General features: G+C 35.1%; 2 long non-coding RNA genes across 11 annotated transcripts in view; one reads left to right on the plus strand and one right to left on the minus strand.

The window, feature by feature from the left end:
- The first annotated feature begins 327 nt into the window (after positions 1-327).
- Positions 328-17240, plus strand: part of LOC309637979 — a 113835-nt gene continuing 96922 nt past the window's right edge. For 9 of the 10 annotated variants that reach the window (XR_014250900.1, XR_014250901.1, XR_014250903.1 and 6 more), the window contains exon 1: positions 328-1278. This is a non-coding gene — a long non-coding RNA (uncharacterized lncRNA). The remainder of the gene's footprint in view (positions 1279-17240) is intronic. The other variant, XR_014250902.1, reaches the window with a different exon arrangement.
- The window catches only part of LOC309637994, a 38323-nt gene continuing 24946 nt past the window's right edge, over positions 3864-17240 (minus strand). Inside the window, exon 3 of the long non-coding RNA XR_014250931.1 lies at positions 3864-15034. This is a non-coding gene — a long non-coding RNA (uncharacterized lncRNA). The remainder of the gene's footprint in view (positions 15035-17240) is intronic.

Below are 17240 nucleotides of genomic sequence, written 5' to 3' on the forward strand. Positions count from 1 at the left end.
GTTGCAACATCTGGTTTATCTTGGGTTGGACTCAAATGATTTTCTTATCTCTTTGGAATGTATTCTATTTTCTTAGTTTTTCACATGTTGGGTAATTTTTTTTTTAAATATCTTTATTGGAGTATAATTACTTTACAATGTTGTATTAGTTTCTGTTGTACAACAAAGTAAATCAGCTGTATGTATACATATATCCCGGTATCCCCTCCCTCTTGAGCCTCACTCCCACCCTCCCTATCCCACCCTTCTAGGTCATCACAAAGCACCAAGCTATGCGGCTGCTTCCCACTAGCTATCTATTTTACATTTGGTAGTGTATGTATGTCAGTGCTACTCTCTCACTTTGTGGTCATTTTGAATTGTATCATACACATTAATGCTAAATTAAGAGAATACTGGATTCTGTTATTTTTCTGTGATAAGTATTTTTTTTCTTTTGTCTTAGCAAATAGTTCTTTGGTTTTTTATTGGAGTATTGTGATTTACAATGTTGTGTTAATTTCTGCTGTACAGTGAAGTGATTAAGTTATACATACATATACATTCTTTTTGTATTCTTTTCCATTATGGTTTATCACAGGATATTGAATAGAGTTCCCTGTGCTCTACAGTAGGACCTTGTTATTTATCCATTCCATATATAATAGTAGCAAATAGCTTTTATGGCTGAGATTAAACTGCTTTAGCAATCCTTCCTCCGACTCTTTTCCTCTCAGGATTCCTCACGCTCTTCAGCATTCATGTTTCTTGGCCTCTCTTTTCTTGTTTACCAGACCAGGAAGAATAGAATATTCACATGTATGCTCTTGCCTTTGCTGTGTGTTCTCTGTTCTTAGCCTCAAGGAAAAATTGCCAATAGAGAAACTAAGCTCCTCATCAGTGCACCTCCAAGCAAGTTTCCACTCCACCAAAATCTGCCTGCTTATGTTAAGTATTCAGGATAGCAACCTTCAGAACAGCAACACGGATCAGAGTTCAAAAATTTTTTGCTTTGTTTAAACTGCTGTGATTCTGTTCTATGCGTGCATAGTTCAGATATGAGTCAGCAATGTGAGTAAGACAGAGTTTGGGGATTCTGGCTCCAGCTCTTTCCCTTCTGGTATTTCCCCCACACTCTTCAGTGTTCATAGTATCCAGGTTTCATTGTTCTGGTTCCCCAGCCAGAAGGATTTTGGGATTTCCCATGTGCATTCCCTGCCACTGCTGTTTGCCCAAAGGACTAACATAGCTCCTCAAAGATGGTAATTATTTGTACAACCTGCTGCCTTCCTCCTCCTGGTAAGCACGGGTTTTCTGCCAGAATATATCTGCTCTCTTCACTGTCTGTTAGTCCAGGTTTTATAGTTATTGTCTGCAAGGGGGTTGGGGGAGGTTCATCCAGTAGGGTCTAAGTCCCACATGCCCAGATGTGAAAAAATTCTAGTGGATTTCAATGGATTCTACTTACTATTTTTCTGAATTCTGTTTTTTGGGTTTTTTTGCTGTTATTTCTTTGATAATTTTTTTTCTCCATTTTAAAATTCTCTATTTTGGGACTTATTATGCAGATACTGGCCTTTCCCATGGATTACCTTTTCTCTCAAAATGTCTTTTATTAGTCTTTTGCATTACATTCTGGGGATTTTCTCAATTTTATTTTGCAATCTTTGAATTAAATTTTAAAAATTTTGACCCTTATTATTTTATTTTCAAAAAAATCGTATCTTTTATTGTTTCTTTTTGAGAGCATCCTACTTTTATTTATGAATGAAACATCCTCTTGACTCTCCCTGATCATACTAATTAGTGTATTTAAAACTTTATTTTTCTGACTTGTTTAATTTTTGTTAGTTTTTCTATTTATTTTGGTCCTTCTCTTTCTTGCTACAGGACAAGTTCCTTGATTTTCCATTCATGTTTTAAATTGAGGCAGTAAGAGAACTGATTTGGGATCTCTGTAAACATGGGCAGTGTTTGGCCAGTGGCTGGCTTTTACTTAGTGAGCAGATGGGGAACGGGTGGTAAATATGTCCACCACCGACACTAACTATGACAGTTCTGTTTAGTTTGTTCAACAGCTTCAGAGAAGAGTCTTCTAATTGCTTGTCTGAGAGTAAATTTCATTCTTGTGTTCTGTACACCAGGGTAGGTGAATGGGTGAGGGCTGTTGTAGGATAGGGAGGGTCAGTTTTTCTTACATAGACCTTTAATTACCTTCTTGTTTCCATCCTTATTTCTCACGCTTGCTCACTGGTTCTTTCTACTGGTTTCAGGACTGGAGATTCCCAGTATTCTTGCCATGTTATATCTTCTGACGCAGACTTCTTTATGTTGTTACTTCTTCTATTTCATTCATACTGTACTCATCTCCTAGAAATTTGATGGGATTTCTTTTATGTTTGCAGCCACCGTTCTGATTGATTTTTCTATTTATTTATACAGTTTTTATTCCCTAAACTATTATTTTCAAAGTTATTTTTTTCGTTCTTCCTACTGCCTTTCTTTTTCCTCCCTCCCTCTCTCTTCAGTCTCTTTTCTCTCTCTGATTTCTCTCTTTCTCTCTCTCTCCCCCTTTCCTTCCTTTCTCCCTTCTTCCTTCCTTGTTTTTTTGTGACAACAAGGAGCGGCAAACTCCATTCTCAATTGGCTATTTTGAATCTTACTATTTGGGGACGTTAAGTAATATATTTATTCCTTCAACTTTTTCTTCTATCTATAAACTGCTGAATATAACTTCAATTAAATATAATAATTCACATTAAAAAGGTTGTAAATCTGCTTTAATTAAAAACGTGTGTTTATTATAAATATTTAAATATTCAATTTTAATAGTATTTGTTATACTTACAAAAGTTGTGTATGATTATTTTAGAAAATACAAAAAATCGACAATGCCATATAATCAGTAAGTCTTATCATTTAAAGACGAATAGTGTGCACATAAATGAAGTGTTATAACAGTGCACAAGTGCTTTAGAAACTTTAACATAGAAATAAATACATAAGACTTTGTAAATTTAATCAATGTGCAATATAATTACAGGATCTAACATGATAGGTTTATTTACAGATTCAGCAGAATAAATATTGCCCTGCAAAGAGGTATACCAGAGAGCAAAATGAGAGGGAGCCCACTGGAATTTGTGGGACCATTTCTCTATTAATTATCTCTCTGGAGGGTTTTCCTCATCCTTTTTCCTTCTAGAAGATATCTTTCTTTTTTCACAAGCACGTACTGTTTACATACCTGCAAACAGATAGGACTCAAGCCTTTAAGAAAATTTGAGGATGTTGTTAGCATTCTTCTCATGTAAAGGGGAAAATCTAATTTTGAAAGTGTACACAGAGAAAACTTTTGGATTTGTAAGTTATTACAAAAGTCTGTAATTTTTGCTGAAGGAAAATCTTTAATCACAGATATTCAACCACAGAGCATGTCTAATCAATTGGCAAAGTAACTAAAAGTACTGTATCTCAATTTTGTTAAGTTCATGATTTTATTAATCTTGGGGTTGTTACTAGAATAAGGTAATGACTAAAATTACCACTCTGTAAAGTAGGCACTACATTATTATTTTAATAGGAACTTGCTGAGGTCAGAGCTGGGTCTAAAGGTAGGAGCTACAACTCTATAGGATCATATGAGATGCAATTAAAAAATTCATTTCTTACCTTGCTATTTAATTTTTCATGTGTGTATACCTTATCTCTTTAATCGGACCAAAGATGTCCTAATTGCTAAATTCTCACCTAGATTAGAAATATTTGTGTTATCCATTAACTTCCTCCTAGCTTGCACCCTTAGATTTAATCAGCATAGTTGCCAAACTGCCCATTTCCACGGTAGCTCTTCTTATTCAAGTCTCCTAACTCTTTTCTCTAACTTCTTTTTTGTTTTTTTGTTTTGTTTTGTTTTTTGCTGCAATTCATCCTTCTCCTTTCCTGAGAATATGGACTTGATCATGTTGAGTATGCCTACCCTTCTCCCAAAGCTACATGGTTTCATCGCCTACATCAAAAGTTCTAAAGTTGTTACCATACAATCAATTCTGCTTATCTTCAGGTTTTAGGTTATCTTCTCATACGTACTCATTTTTTCCTTCTCTGCTTCACCCACACCAAGCAAAACATCATTGCCTAGGCGAATATTGTGAAATAAACCTTTGGGATTTTCTCACAATGTTTCCTCTATCTGGAATGATCTTCCTTGTCTAGGTTAAATCCCACCAACACTTCTAGGCTCAATTAAAATTCAAACTTCATCAATCTTCCCTACAGTTGTAATTAGTCCATATCTTGATTGTATTAACATACATATTATATACTACAATATATAGGTAGCAACGCACACCTCTGTTTGCCAGCAGTAGAATGTCAGATCGTTTGGATAAGAGATCAGTTGTTAAATATTTGTATTTCTTACAAATTCTGCCACATTATCTTGCTAATGCATCAATTATATTGGCTACTGCTGTTTAAAACTATGAACATCTTGGCCTTGGACTTCTTAATTTGAGACTGAGTTAAATAAGTATGAGAAGTAGAAATAATTGATAGAGTTTGCTTTCTTTTGTGACATTAGATCTAAACTTTAAGAGAATATGTGGTGCTGTGAGCATTACAACACAGTGGCAGAGAGATGTCTCTCATCAATTAGACCATCTGCTACTATATCACATAGAAGGCAAGTGCAATTAACTGGGGAGATATTTATGTGAAAGGTTATATATTTTATATTTCATTTATTCACTTTTTTTATTAATGCATCGTTTGCATATATATTAAAATTCAACATACTAAGTGTACATTTTGATGAATTTTGGTAATTTGTACAACTTAACTGCCACCACGATTAGGAATAGAACAGTTCCCTCCCCCTACAGTTTCCCTCTGTCCCTTTGCACTCGATCCCCCTTTTCCATTCTTGATCCCAGGTGAGGACTTACCTTCTTTCTCACTGCATAGTTTTGTCTTTTCTAGAATTTCATATCAATGTAATGATAATTATATAGTATGTGATCTTTTATGTTTGACTTCTTTCACATAGCATCATGTTTGTGAAATTCAATCATGTTTTACATATGTTAATATCATATTACTTTTTATTTTGGAATAGTGTTTCATGTTATGAATATACCCCCAGTTTTTTAATATATTTACCAGTTGATGGTCATTTGGGCTGTTTCCAAATTCTAGCTGTTACAAATAATGATGCTTTGACAATTCACATACATGTTTTTGTGCAGACATATGCTTTCCTTTCTCTTGGTTAAGTGCCCAGAAGAAGAATTTCTGAGTCATATGGAAAATTCATACTTAACTTACCTGATTGACTTGTGTAAGACTTCCAGTACTATGTTGAATAAGAGTGGTAAAAGTGGGCGCCCTCTTCTTGTGACTGATTTTAGAGGAAAAGCTTTCAAGGTATCACCGTTGAGTTTGATGTTAGCTGTGGGTTTGTCATATATGGACTCTATGATGTTGAAATAAGTTCTCTCTCTACCTAGTTTGCTGAGTTTTTATCATGAATGGATGTTGAATTTTGTCAAATGTTTTTTCTGCATCTGTTGAGATGATCATGTGATTTTTAGCTTTCCTTCTATCAGTGCAATGTATCACATTTATTATTGTTTCTGATCTTAAGAGTAAAGCATTCAGTCTTTCACCATTCAGTATGATGTTAGCTGTGAGTCTGTATAGATGCCCTTCATCTGGTTAAAGATGGGTCTATCCATTTCCAGTTTCTTGCGTGTTTTTATCATGAAAAGCTTTTGGTCTCTGTCAAATTATTTTTCTGAATCAGTTTTGATCACCATGTGGATTTGCCTTTTATTCTATTACTGTGGTGTATTATATTAATTATTAGTGTTAATCCAACTTTGCATTCCTGGGATAAATCTTACTTGGTCAAGGTGTATTGTCATTTTTATATGTTGCTGGATTTCATTTGTTAATATCTTGTTGATATTTTTGCATCTATGGTCATGGAAGGAACTGATTTGTTTTCCTTTTGGGGGACATCTTTTTCTGTTTTTGCTATTAGGATGTTACTGGCTACATAGATTGTGTTAGGAAGTGTTCCCTCTGCTTGTGTTTTCTCAGAGATTATAGAGAATTGCTGTCATTTCTTCCTTAAATGTTTGGTAGAATTTTCCACTGAAACCATCAGGGCCTGGTGCTTTCTTTTTAGAGAGTTATTAATTACTGATTCAATTTCTTTAATGTGTATGCTCCTATTTAGATAATCTATTTCACTTTGTTTGTGACTTGGTAGTTTTTGTCTTTCAAGTTACTGGTCCATCTCATCTAAGTTATCAAATATTGAGATGAGTTGCTCATATTATTCCTTTATTATTCTTTTATGTCTCTGGGATCAGCAGTGTTGGCCCTTATTTCACTTCTCATATTGGTAATTTGTGTCTTTTTTTTCTCTTTTTCTTGGTTTGCCTGGCTAGAGATTTAGCCAATTTATCAATCCTTTCAAAGAACCAGCTTTTATTTTTATTGCTATTCTCTATTGTTTTTTGTTTTCAATTTAATTGCTCTTCTTCCTCTTATTCTCTAAGGGAGAAGCTTAGGTTATTGATTTCAGGTCTTTTCTCTTTCTAACGAATACATGCAATACTATAAATTTCCCTCTATGAACTGCTATTTTTGCATCCCATACGTTATAAGATGTATTTTTATTTTTATTTACTTCAAAATATTTTAAAATTTCTTCTGCGATTTCTTCTTTGACCCGTGTGTTATTTACAACAGTGTTGTCCAATCTCCAAATATTTAGGGATTTTCCAATTATCATTCTGTTGCCGATTTTTACTTTAATTCCTTTGTGGTCTGAAAATATACTCTTCATGATTTCTATTTGTTGAATTTTGCTAAAGTGTGTTTTATCACTCAGGATGCTTAATTTGGCGAATGTTCCATGCAAACTTGAGAGGAATATGTATTCTGCTGTTACAGCGTTCATTCTATAAATGTCATTTAGGTTACATTGATTGGTAGTGCTATTCAGGTCAACCATCCTTACTGATTTTCTGCCTGCTTAATTTCTCAGTTGCTAAAAGGGGGGTCTCCAAATATAATAGTTCATGTTTCTATTTCTTCTTTCTGTCCCATCAGCCTTTCCCTCACATATTTTGATGTTCTGCTGTTAGGTGCATACACATTAAAGATAATTGAATTATTTTGGGGGGAACTGACATCTTTATCATTATGGATCTATTTATCCCTCATAATTTTTCTTGCTCTGGAATTTGTTTTGTATGAAATAAATATTCCTCTTTAGGTTTTTTTTTTTTCAGTTAGTGTTAGCATAGTATATCTCTCTCATTTCCTTTTCTTTGAATCTGTCATTTTATTTGAAATGTGGTGGGCTTTTTTGTTTGTTGTTTTGGTGTACAGCATATAGTTCAGTTCTTATTTTTCTTCTATTCATTGTGACTATCTCTGTCTTTAAATTGATATATTTAGATCATTCACATGTAAAGTTGATATAGTTAAATCAATATCTACCATGTTTGTAACTCTTTTATATTTGTTGCTTTTGTTTTATTTCTTCCTTCCTTTTTACTATACTTTCTGTGGTTTTAATTGATCATTTTATATGATTGTTTTATCTTCTCTCAGCATATCATTATATGTCTTAAAAAATTTCTTTCAGTGGCCGCCTTATAGTCTGTAAAATCTAATTGTAACTTCAAAAAACACTCTACTTCTTTAGTTGTAGTAAAGATACCTTGTAACACAGTGTTCCCATGCATCCCTCTTTCCCTGTATGATATTTGTGTCATTCATTTTACATCTGTCCTTTACATCCACCGGGAGCTCAACTGAGCTGGGAGAAAGCTGAGCTGCCAGATGTTGGAGTAGCCAATTAAAGCAACAAGCTCAAGATAAACGAGTTAAGCCTTTAATAACTTACTTGAGATGGTATAAGTAAGAGGCTAAAATTGGAGATAGCTCCGACATCCCCTGTTCCATTTTTCTCCATGGAACTGCAAACAGTGGATGGTCAGGTGGGCTAGCACAGATGTGGCTTCATCTCCTGTCAAGGGACTGTGATAAAAATGCAGCCATTCTGCGTTACTGCCTAAGCATTTTACAGTGTGACAGCCCTGCTCACACCCAGAGCCTGGACATTTAGATAAGGACCTGCGCTTAGGATTCCTGCCACAAAGTCTTGCTTTGCTTTTCCTGGGTCACCTTTCAAAAATAACCGCTTAGAGTTATAGAACCACCTATGGAAGGTTAGTGACCTCTGCCCCAACCACCTTATAAGTAACAGATGCCTGTTACCCTGTGCTGTGTCTCTTGCTTGCCTGTGACCTGGGATAGAGGACTGCCCTTCCCCTGGCTCACTGTACACCTACGCCCCTTTTCTGGGATGTCCAAGTGATAAATCTTGTGACTTTACTTCCTTTGTGTGAGTGTATAAAAACTGCACCTTCAATCAAAACTGCTCTGAGGTTTACTCTTCCCCAGAGTGGAAGCTCAGATGCTGAGGGACCAACCTGCTGACCCCATTGGGGGGGGGGGTGTACCTCCTTAGTCTGCAGGGCATAATCTGCATATTCTTAATGTAACACATGAGCTATGCCCCCCCCCCCAAAAAAAAGAGAGCCTTGAACAAAGGTCTCTGGCAGTATGGATCCTGGGGTCAGGGGCAAGGGTAGGAGTGGAAAAGTATTGGGTCAGAGGAGTGAAAAGTAGTGAAAGGTTTCCCCTTCCTTCCCTTCCCATAAGGAGGCCTCCATAGAGGTGCCTGTAGAAGATCTTTGCCCAAGGCCTCTGAGAGAAAGACCTAGGAATGAAATCACCAGGGCTAGGAAAGCAAATATGCAAAAGCATGACCGGGGAGAGGGGCCTGAGTCCTTGGCTGCAACTCCCTTAAGAGTCTGTGGCACACTGGCTCTGCACCAAGTCTGGTGTGGGGTGGGGAGGGCAATTTTCCCCTGCCTGGGCTGCCAGGGGAGCCTCTGTGATTTACTATGGTCAGGGCTGAAACACAGGTTTTCAACCTCACCTGATATCCATTTGCTATGATCACTCAATATATTGTAGTGTTATTACTTGAACAGTTATCTTTTATATCAAGAATAAAAAATATTTTATTCTAGCTTCATTTATTCATTCTCCAACGCTTCCTTTCTTTATGGAGCTCTTAGTTTTTGACCTATATCATTTTCCTTCTCCCTGAATCATTAATTTTCACATTTCTTGCAGGACAGTTCTCCTGCTGCTGAATTCCTCCAGGTTTTATTTATCTGAGAAAGACTTTATTTCTCCGTCATTTTGAAGGATAATTTTGCTGGATATAGAAATCTAGATTTATGTGGTTTTTTTTTCCTTTTAACATCTTAAATATTTCACTCCACTCTCTTCTTGCTTGCATGGCTTCTGAGAAGAAGTGTGTTGTAGTTTTTCTTTCTTGCTGCTGCTGTTGGTGTTAACTTGTTCCTCTATAGGTAAGGTGTTTCATCCCCAACCCTAGGCTTCTTTCACAATTTTCTCTTTGTCTTTTGTTCTTTATAATTTGAATATGATATATCTAGATGTGGTTTTTGGTATTTAGTCTGTTGGTTGCTCGCCGACCTTCCTGGATCTGTGCTTTGGTGTCTGTCAGTAATTTTGGACAATTCTTGGCCATTATGACTTCAAATATTTCTTCTGGTCTCCTATCTTTCCTCTCTTTCTAGAATTCAAATTATACATATATTACATCTTTTGAGATTTTCCCATATTTTTTCTGTTATATTCTGTTTTTCTCTTTTTCCATTTTATTTCTTCTTTGCACTTCAGTTTATGAAGTTTCTACTGACCTATGTTCAAGCTCACTGGTTCTTTCCTCAGCCATGTCCAGTCTGCAGAGGAGCTCACTGAAGGCCTTCTTCTTCCTTCGTAGTGGTTTTGGTTTCCAGCACTGCCTTTTGATTCTCATAGGTCACTACTTCGGACTACATTACCCATCTGTTTATGCTTGAGGTCCACTTTTTCCAGTAGCAACCTTAATATACTAATCATAGTTATTTTAAATTCCTTCTCTGATAATTCAAAATATGTGTCAAAATAGGGTTTGGTTCTGATGCTTGCCTTGTCTCTTCAGCATGTTTTTTCTTACCTTTAACATGCCTGGTAATCTTCATTTAAAGTCAGAAATAATTCATCAAGTAATAGGAACTGAGGAAAATAGGGCTTGAGTGTGAGGTTTTATGTTAATCTGGCTGGGAGTTGGGCTGTGTTTAATGAATGCTTCAGAGTCTGCTAGTATCCTGTTGTCTTTCCCACTGCCTTGCAAAAGCTCTAAGTACTCCCACTCAGATCAGGTCCGTGTCTTACAGCTCTTCCCATTGCAATGCCCTGTTATTATACTGAAGCCCTGTTGGTGTGGTGGCAAGGCGTTGCAGAGAGAAGGCATTCTATAACCTGATGACCAAACCTCAGTCTTTTAGGGGTCCTGTGTCCCTGGGCTGGGACCATCACTCATTCCTCCCTTAGCTATTCTTCCCTTAGGTGAGACAAGAAGGAGGGAGGAAACTGGAATCACAAAGTGCCTTTCCTCCATGTAGAATATGGTTCAGGTAAGGACATGTTCCCTGGCAAGTAGATCTTTGTTATGGAGAACACTCTGGGCATAGTTCACAAAGTTTACTTTTCCTCCTCCTGCCAAAGCCATAAGAACATTTTTCTTGGCATTTAATGTGAGAATTTGGTGGAGTTCTTTGAGGTCAAAACCACAAAAGAGTTTAGGACTCCCCCTAAAACTGCAGCCACCAGGAATTTCTCACTCTCAAGTGAATCCAAACTCAGTCCCTAATAATTCATAAAAATTACCATAAAACTGTTTCAACCTGTTTACAACTCCAGTGATTTCTCTTTCAGGTAAGCTTATCTTGGCTGTGATGCTCTTGCTTCACCTGTCTTTCTTGATTTGAGGATGGCAGTTTTCCCTGTTTGTTTAGTTCTCTGATGGATCTAAGAAAAGTTGGTGATTTTTAGTTATTCCAGGCTTTTCTTGTTGTAAGGACAGGAATAGTGCCTTCCAAGCTTTTTATATATTAGAACTGAAACCAGAAATACCACTCATGCGTTTTGACTCCTCTAATCCTGAAACTCCAATTATTTGCATGTTAGACCATTTGCTATTGTCCTAGAGCACTTGGGGAAACTATATTTTCATTTCACTTTTATGAATATGTTTTTATTTCACTTTCATTTTTATTTCACTTTTTTTTTTTTACATCATTTTGGATATTTTCTCTTGACCTATTTGTACATTCACTGAATCTTTCCTTTGCCCTGTCCAGCCTATTGGCAAACCTGTAAGACAGATTATTCATTTTTAATATTTTATTTTTATTTCTCACATTCCCATTTGACTCTCTTGTTATATGTTTCAGCTCCATGTGAAATTTCCTGTCTCGTCATAGGCATTGTTACATATTTGGTTTCATGTGAAAGTTACCTGAAACTAAGTGCACTGTCAAAAAGGATAATTAAGTTTGTTGAGTGCATACTATTTGTAACTTATTTCTTTTTAAAAATAGTATAATTAAAGATCGTGTTTTAATTATTAATTTACAAGTAAAACTTAAAAAGAACTAAATAATAATTATAAAGAAAATCAACATTAGACTTAAATTGTAGAAGTGGGTAGAAGATATTTCATAAAGCCTTTGGATGGACAAAAACTATTTATGTATGTACTCTAACATTTTTTCAGGAAAACTGGTCATTTCTGTTCAGTAGAGACAGATTTTTATAGTCAAAGGAATGGTGAAAATTTTCTGCCTTTGAGGCAATTGTAAAAATGTTTTAATGTGCCTCAGCTGGAAATTTCTATGTCTTGCCAAATTAGATAATCACTTTCTCCCTGCAAAATTGTCTTTTATCTTGGAAATGGTTTGAGAATATAGTATATTTTAAAACTATGCAAAACGTTTAAAAAATTTTACTGTTTGGTATGAAAGTGCTGATTTTTAAAATCTCTGCCTTAGCTACCAATGTGAGAATTCCTATAAATGAAGTAAAACAAAAACAAAACAAAACAAAACCAAAAAACAAAAAGATACCCAGCATTATAGCTTGTGGGAGGGACCTATCAAGATAACATACTTTAACTTGTAGTAGGGAATGGTTGGTTGATTATACCTCATTCCTAAAGAACTTTAAAGAAAGTTTTATTTCCCCTCTTCCTCTGGTGGAATAAAAAACATTTTAGAAAAGTATTTCTAGAATACTATCTACTGAAGATTCAACTTAATTAGATTTTAATTATGATTTATTTTCTATTTAACCAAATAATAGGAAACTCACTACTAAGTGTCAAATGGACCTATATGTGGTTGCATTCTTTTCCAGATGCTTTTCTGATTTATTCTAAAATTAATTATCTAATATTTTAAGGTTAATAATGAAACCTGTAATTTTTTTTTTGGTACTATCATAATCTAATAATAGATATCTAAAAAGCTTTCTAAAATTGTATCCTGATGACTACACACTTATTAGAATGGCTAAAATCCCAAACACTGACAACACCAAATGCTGGATAGGATGTAGAGCAACAGGAACTCTCATTCATTGCTGGTGGGAGTGCAAAATGGTACAGCCGCTTTGGCAGAGAGTTTGGTACTTTCTTACAAACTAAACGTACTCTTACCACACACAATTCAGCAACCATGCTCTTTGGTATTTGCTCAAAGGTGCTGAAAATATATCCACACAAAAAGCTGCACACAGATGTTTATAGAAGCTTAATTCATAATTCCAAAACCTGGAAGCAACCAAGATATCCTTCAGTAGTAGGATGGATAAATAAACTATGGTGCATCCAAATAATGGAATATTATTCAGTGCTAAAAAGAAATGAGCTATCAAGTGATGAAGAGACATGGAGGAAACTTAAATGTGTATTGCTAAGATAAAGAAACTACTCTGAAAAAAGTACGTACTGTATGATTCCACCCATATGACATTCTGTAAAAGGCAAAACTATGGCAACAGTAAGAGGATTGATGGTTGCCAGGCCTTGGGGTGGGGAAAAGATGAATAGGTGGAACACAGAGGATTTTTAGGGCACTGAAAATACTCTGTATGATACCGTAATGATGGATATATGTTATTACACATTTGTCCAAACTCATAGAATGTACAACAGTAAATTTGTACTATAAAGTGATGCATAGAGTTTGAGTGATTGGGGCGTGTCAATGTAGGTTCATCGGTTGTAACTAATGGGGGATGGTAGATGGAGGTTGTGTCTGTGTGTGTGTTGGGGGGTATATGGGAAATCTCTAACTTCTGCTCAATATTGCTGTGAACATAAAACTACTCTAAAAAATAAAGCTTTAAAAAAAGATTGTATCTTACTCCTTTTTCAGTGGCACATCCAGTGTATTTGAAGGTGGTCATCTGCATTCGGTAGAGAAAGAGTTTCATAGTTAAAAAAAATTCTGACTTCAATAAGGTAAATCACTATATTGTCAGAGTTTTAATAGTGTCTCTAACGAGGCAGGGCAGAAATTTCATGAGTTTTGGGGGGTCTGGTCTAAGGTGGGCTTTTCAATGTGGAGGCCTGATATGATCAGGTGAGGTTTATGACATAATTTAAAGTGGTGGACATAGAGACATGAGGACCCTGAGGGGAGAGAATAAAGCCATTCTTCAGAGTAAGCAGTGTCTTTTTTTCTCTTTAAGAATATTTTCTTTTATCCATACCAGAAGAGAAGATGCAAATAAAGACCCTAGTTATAAGTTAAATTAAGAACTTTCATCAATCATATTTTAAACAAATGGAATCTACTGAGATTTTAAAAAACCAATCAATGAGCTAAAACTGTAATTTACATTTTGCTTTCTTTTTTGCATACCACATATATATCTTTATCATGCTGTTAAGGACATCATAATAATAAAACATTTCATCAAAACATTTACAAAAGTAATGAGATACCTATTCACGGCTCTTAATGAAAGAAACTAAATACCTCTCTGCTCATGGAAGTCTCTACCTTGGACTTTTATTTAATAGCAACAAATCCATTATCTTGAATACTTAACTAGCTAAATTTTTAATATTTTATTTATTAGCTTTATTTTTCTGGATAGAGAAGGAAAGCAAAGAGCTCTAAACGGGCAAAAATAACATAGCTTCTTAGCCTTTAGAGGGAAATTCTTTACTGTGATACCACTCTAAATATGCTTCTGATAACCCTCTTTCACAAACAGGAAGTCCGTACGCAATATAGGCATATTTATTTATAGCTTTAATTATAACATTCATATTAGTAACATAAAAGGGAACCTTCAACCCTTACTTTTAAGGAATTCATTTTAGGCTTCTGCTGTTAATAAGGAATGGGGACGCTGATAGCTTAAATTTTTTTATATTAAAAGGCTCATTTGCAAAAAACAAAGTAAATGGAAGAAAAATCATTTATGCAAGGACTGCTAATCCAGCTGTTTTGCTTCGGGGCTTAATTGGATTTACCTAGAATTGATATTTGGTGTCAGCATGTGTTATATCATCAACACAAACAATAGTTACCCAACATAAAGGAGGCTATGAGGAAAAGTAAACTCCAAGATTAAAAACCTCTAACCAAAGACAAAAATATTAATTTATTTGACTCAATCTTAGTATAAACACTATTTAGTCATGTATGTTTTAGACTTACTATACCAGTTTGTTGCTATATTTCTACATTTCTACCCTTTACATTTATCTTATACACAGAGGCAGTGAAGGAAACTAGAGTCCAATAAAATGGCTTTGAAAATAGTTACACGTGTGTTCTTCTCTTGGCAGGCAGCCACATAGACTATTGTCTCCAAAGGCAGGTTTGCAACATCTGAATTCCAAAGGCAGATACATATCATCCATCACGAGGCCTTTCCCATTTGTGTGTAGAAAAATGAACTTATCCTTTAAAACTAAGCAACAAAAGCCATGTTTGGGGAAGAATTTGCACACTATTTATGTATATTTTATTCCATTTATCTTTAAGAAGTTAATATTGGGTGTCTTCAAGTGAATATCAGGAATATTTTATTTCTAAAAATGTAAAAGAGATTAAAGAGAACATTTAAGTGCTTAAAGAAAACATTTTTTCAATATAAATGTTGGTGAATATATGTATTATGTATATGTCAATCTGGAATATAAATATATTTTATATATAAATGCATATCAATATCACACAACATTGCAGCATAGTCAATATTTTTAGTTGCATAACTCGCATTCAGACATCCTTCACTACCCTCTCCATCTTGTTTGAAAATGTACCCCCCTCATTTATACTGGCACTTCTAAGTTTCCTTTCTTGTTCAACTTTTCCTTTTTCCATTACAGATCTCACCTAATATGCTAAATAATGTATTTGTTGATTATGTCTGCTGATTACTATTTCTTCCTGCTCTAAAGTAAGCTTTATGAGAGCAAGGTTTTTTTATTCAGTGATACATGTCATTTGTCTATAACAGCATAGGATATATAGAGTATATGCATAATGAATGAATGAATGAATGAATGAATATGTTACAAATATTATGTGTGTACATATTTATGTGTGTTAGTGTATGTGGGGATAGATGGATAAATAGATAGACAGATAGATAGATAAATAGATGTGTGTTTTCAGACTTTCACATTATACTTTTCACACCTTATCTCTAATTTTTCTTCTTTTGGAGTTTAAGCCATCCTTCACTTATCTGTCATTTAAATAGACTATGGAATGCATAATGTTTAGACGTTTAATTCAAAAGGTCCAACTTAGCTGCCTAATATTCTGACTTCAGAGTTCTGAGATATATGCTTCAAACATGCTTGAAAAAAACAGCCTTTTTCATTTTCTCAACTTACGAATACTATCATAGTGCCCGGAACTTGGCTGACTAATATTCCTCCCAAATCAAATGAAATGAAAAACTACTCGTAAGTTGAATGAAACAATCTGAGTTACAACCAAATCTTCCAATGAAATGGTCACCTGAGTTCAAGGGTATCATCTGAGCCATGGTGGTTTAAGTGCACCCATTACCATGCCATAGCAAAATAGAAAATTATTCTGCATAATCATGTGGTAAACTGGTGGATTTAAGATCTAGAAGGCTCATACTTGAATACTTCCATCACCAATGGCAAACCAGTTGGGCTGCCACAACTTATTAAGCCACGCAGGTGAATTTGACAGTTTGTGAAAAAAATATTTAAAATTTTTACTCTAATATTCAGGTGTCTGCTCAAAGTGTCCCTCCTCAGTGATATCTAAATAGTACCCTCTTCTCATTTTTACTGCCTATTATAATTTATATTTATTTTACTTCTTTGATTATTGTCTTCCTCACTAGAATATAAGCTCTATAAAGGCAAGAACTTTGTAGGTTTTGTCCATCCCTGTCTCGCCAGTGTTAGGAAAAATATGCCTTACAGAGTGTAGGTGCTCAAGTAATAGTTGTTAAATCAATAAATGAGAGAAAATAAGTAGCACAAGGAGGGAGTGTCCTTTTAAAGGGCATTTGGTTGCCTCCAAAGCCCCTTTTCACCCTTCAGCCCCCCTCCAAGGAAGGTTCTGAAAAGCCTTAGTACTAAGCATTTAAAATAATAGACACTTTTTTTCTGAAAAGCATTTTTATCTTTCCTGTAAACATCTCTACAATGTGAGTCAGAATTCTATTGTCATGTTTATGACGTCCCATTAGAGAATTCAATACGTTCATAATTGCATGCTTATTTCTCAGAAATTACCTGATTTTTAAGTTACTTTGTTTTTGAAACACTAGGTTGAGTGTTAATATGAAAGCTCAAGATGTATATACGTATGTTACTTGAGGAAATGGAAGAATAAGGAAGACTGCAAAAGATGCAGGCCTTTGATGGTAGAATAGAAAAGATCAACATTTCAATTTTAGACATGTTAAGTTCAAGGCATCTTTTAGGAATTCAAGTAGATATGAAGAGTATACAGTTGAACATAAAAGCCTGGAGTGAGGGGAGAGGTCTTAGCTGAATATATAAATTTTGTAGTCATTATCATATGAATATTTAAAGCCATAAGAAAGGAGGTGAATGTAGACAGAAAGGAGAGGTCTGAAATTGAGCTGAGATTCTCTGATTCTAAGCAATTGTGATGATGGAATTTACCAGGTAAGGACTACAAGGCGATGGGATCAGAGAAGTAGAAGGAAAATATAACCAGGCAGCTGCGGTGCCCTAGTCATCAAATAAAGTAAAAAGATATCTGAAATGCTGGGAT

This window comes from Balaenoptera physalus, assembly GCF_965194825.1.
Source record: "Balaenoptera physalus genome assembly, chromosome: 11".
NCBI classification, from domain to species: domain Eukaryota; kingdom Metazoa; phylum Chordata; class Mammalia; order Artiodactyla; family Balaenopteridae; genus Balaenoptera; species Balaenoptera physalus.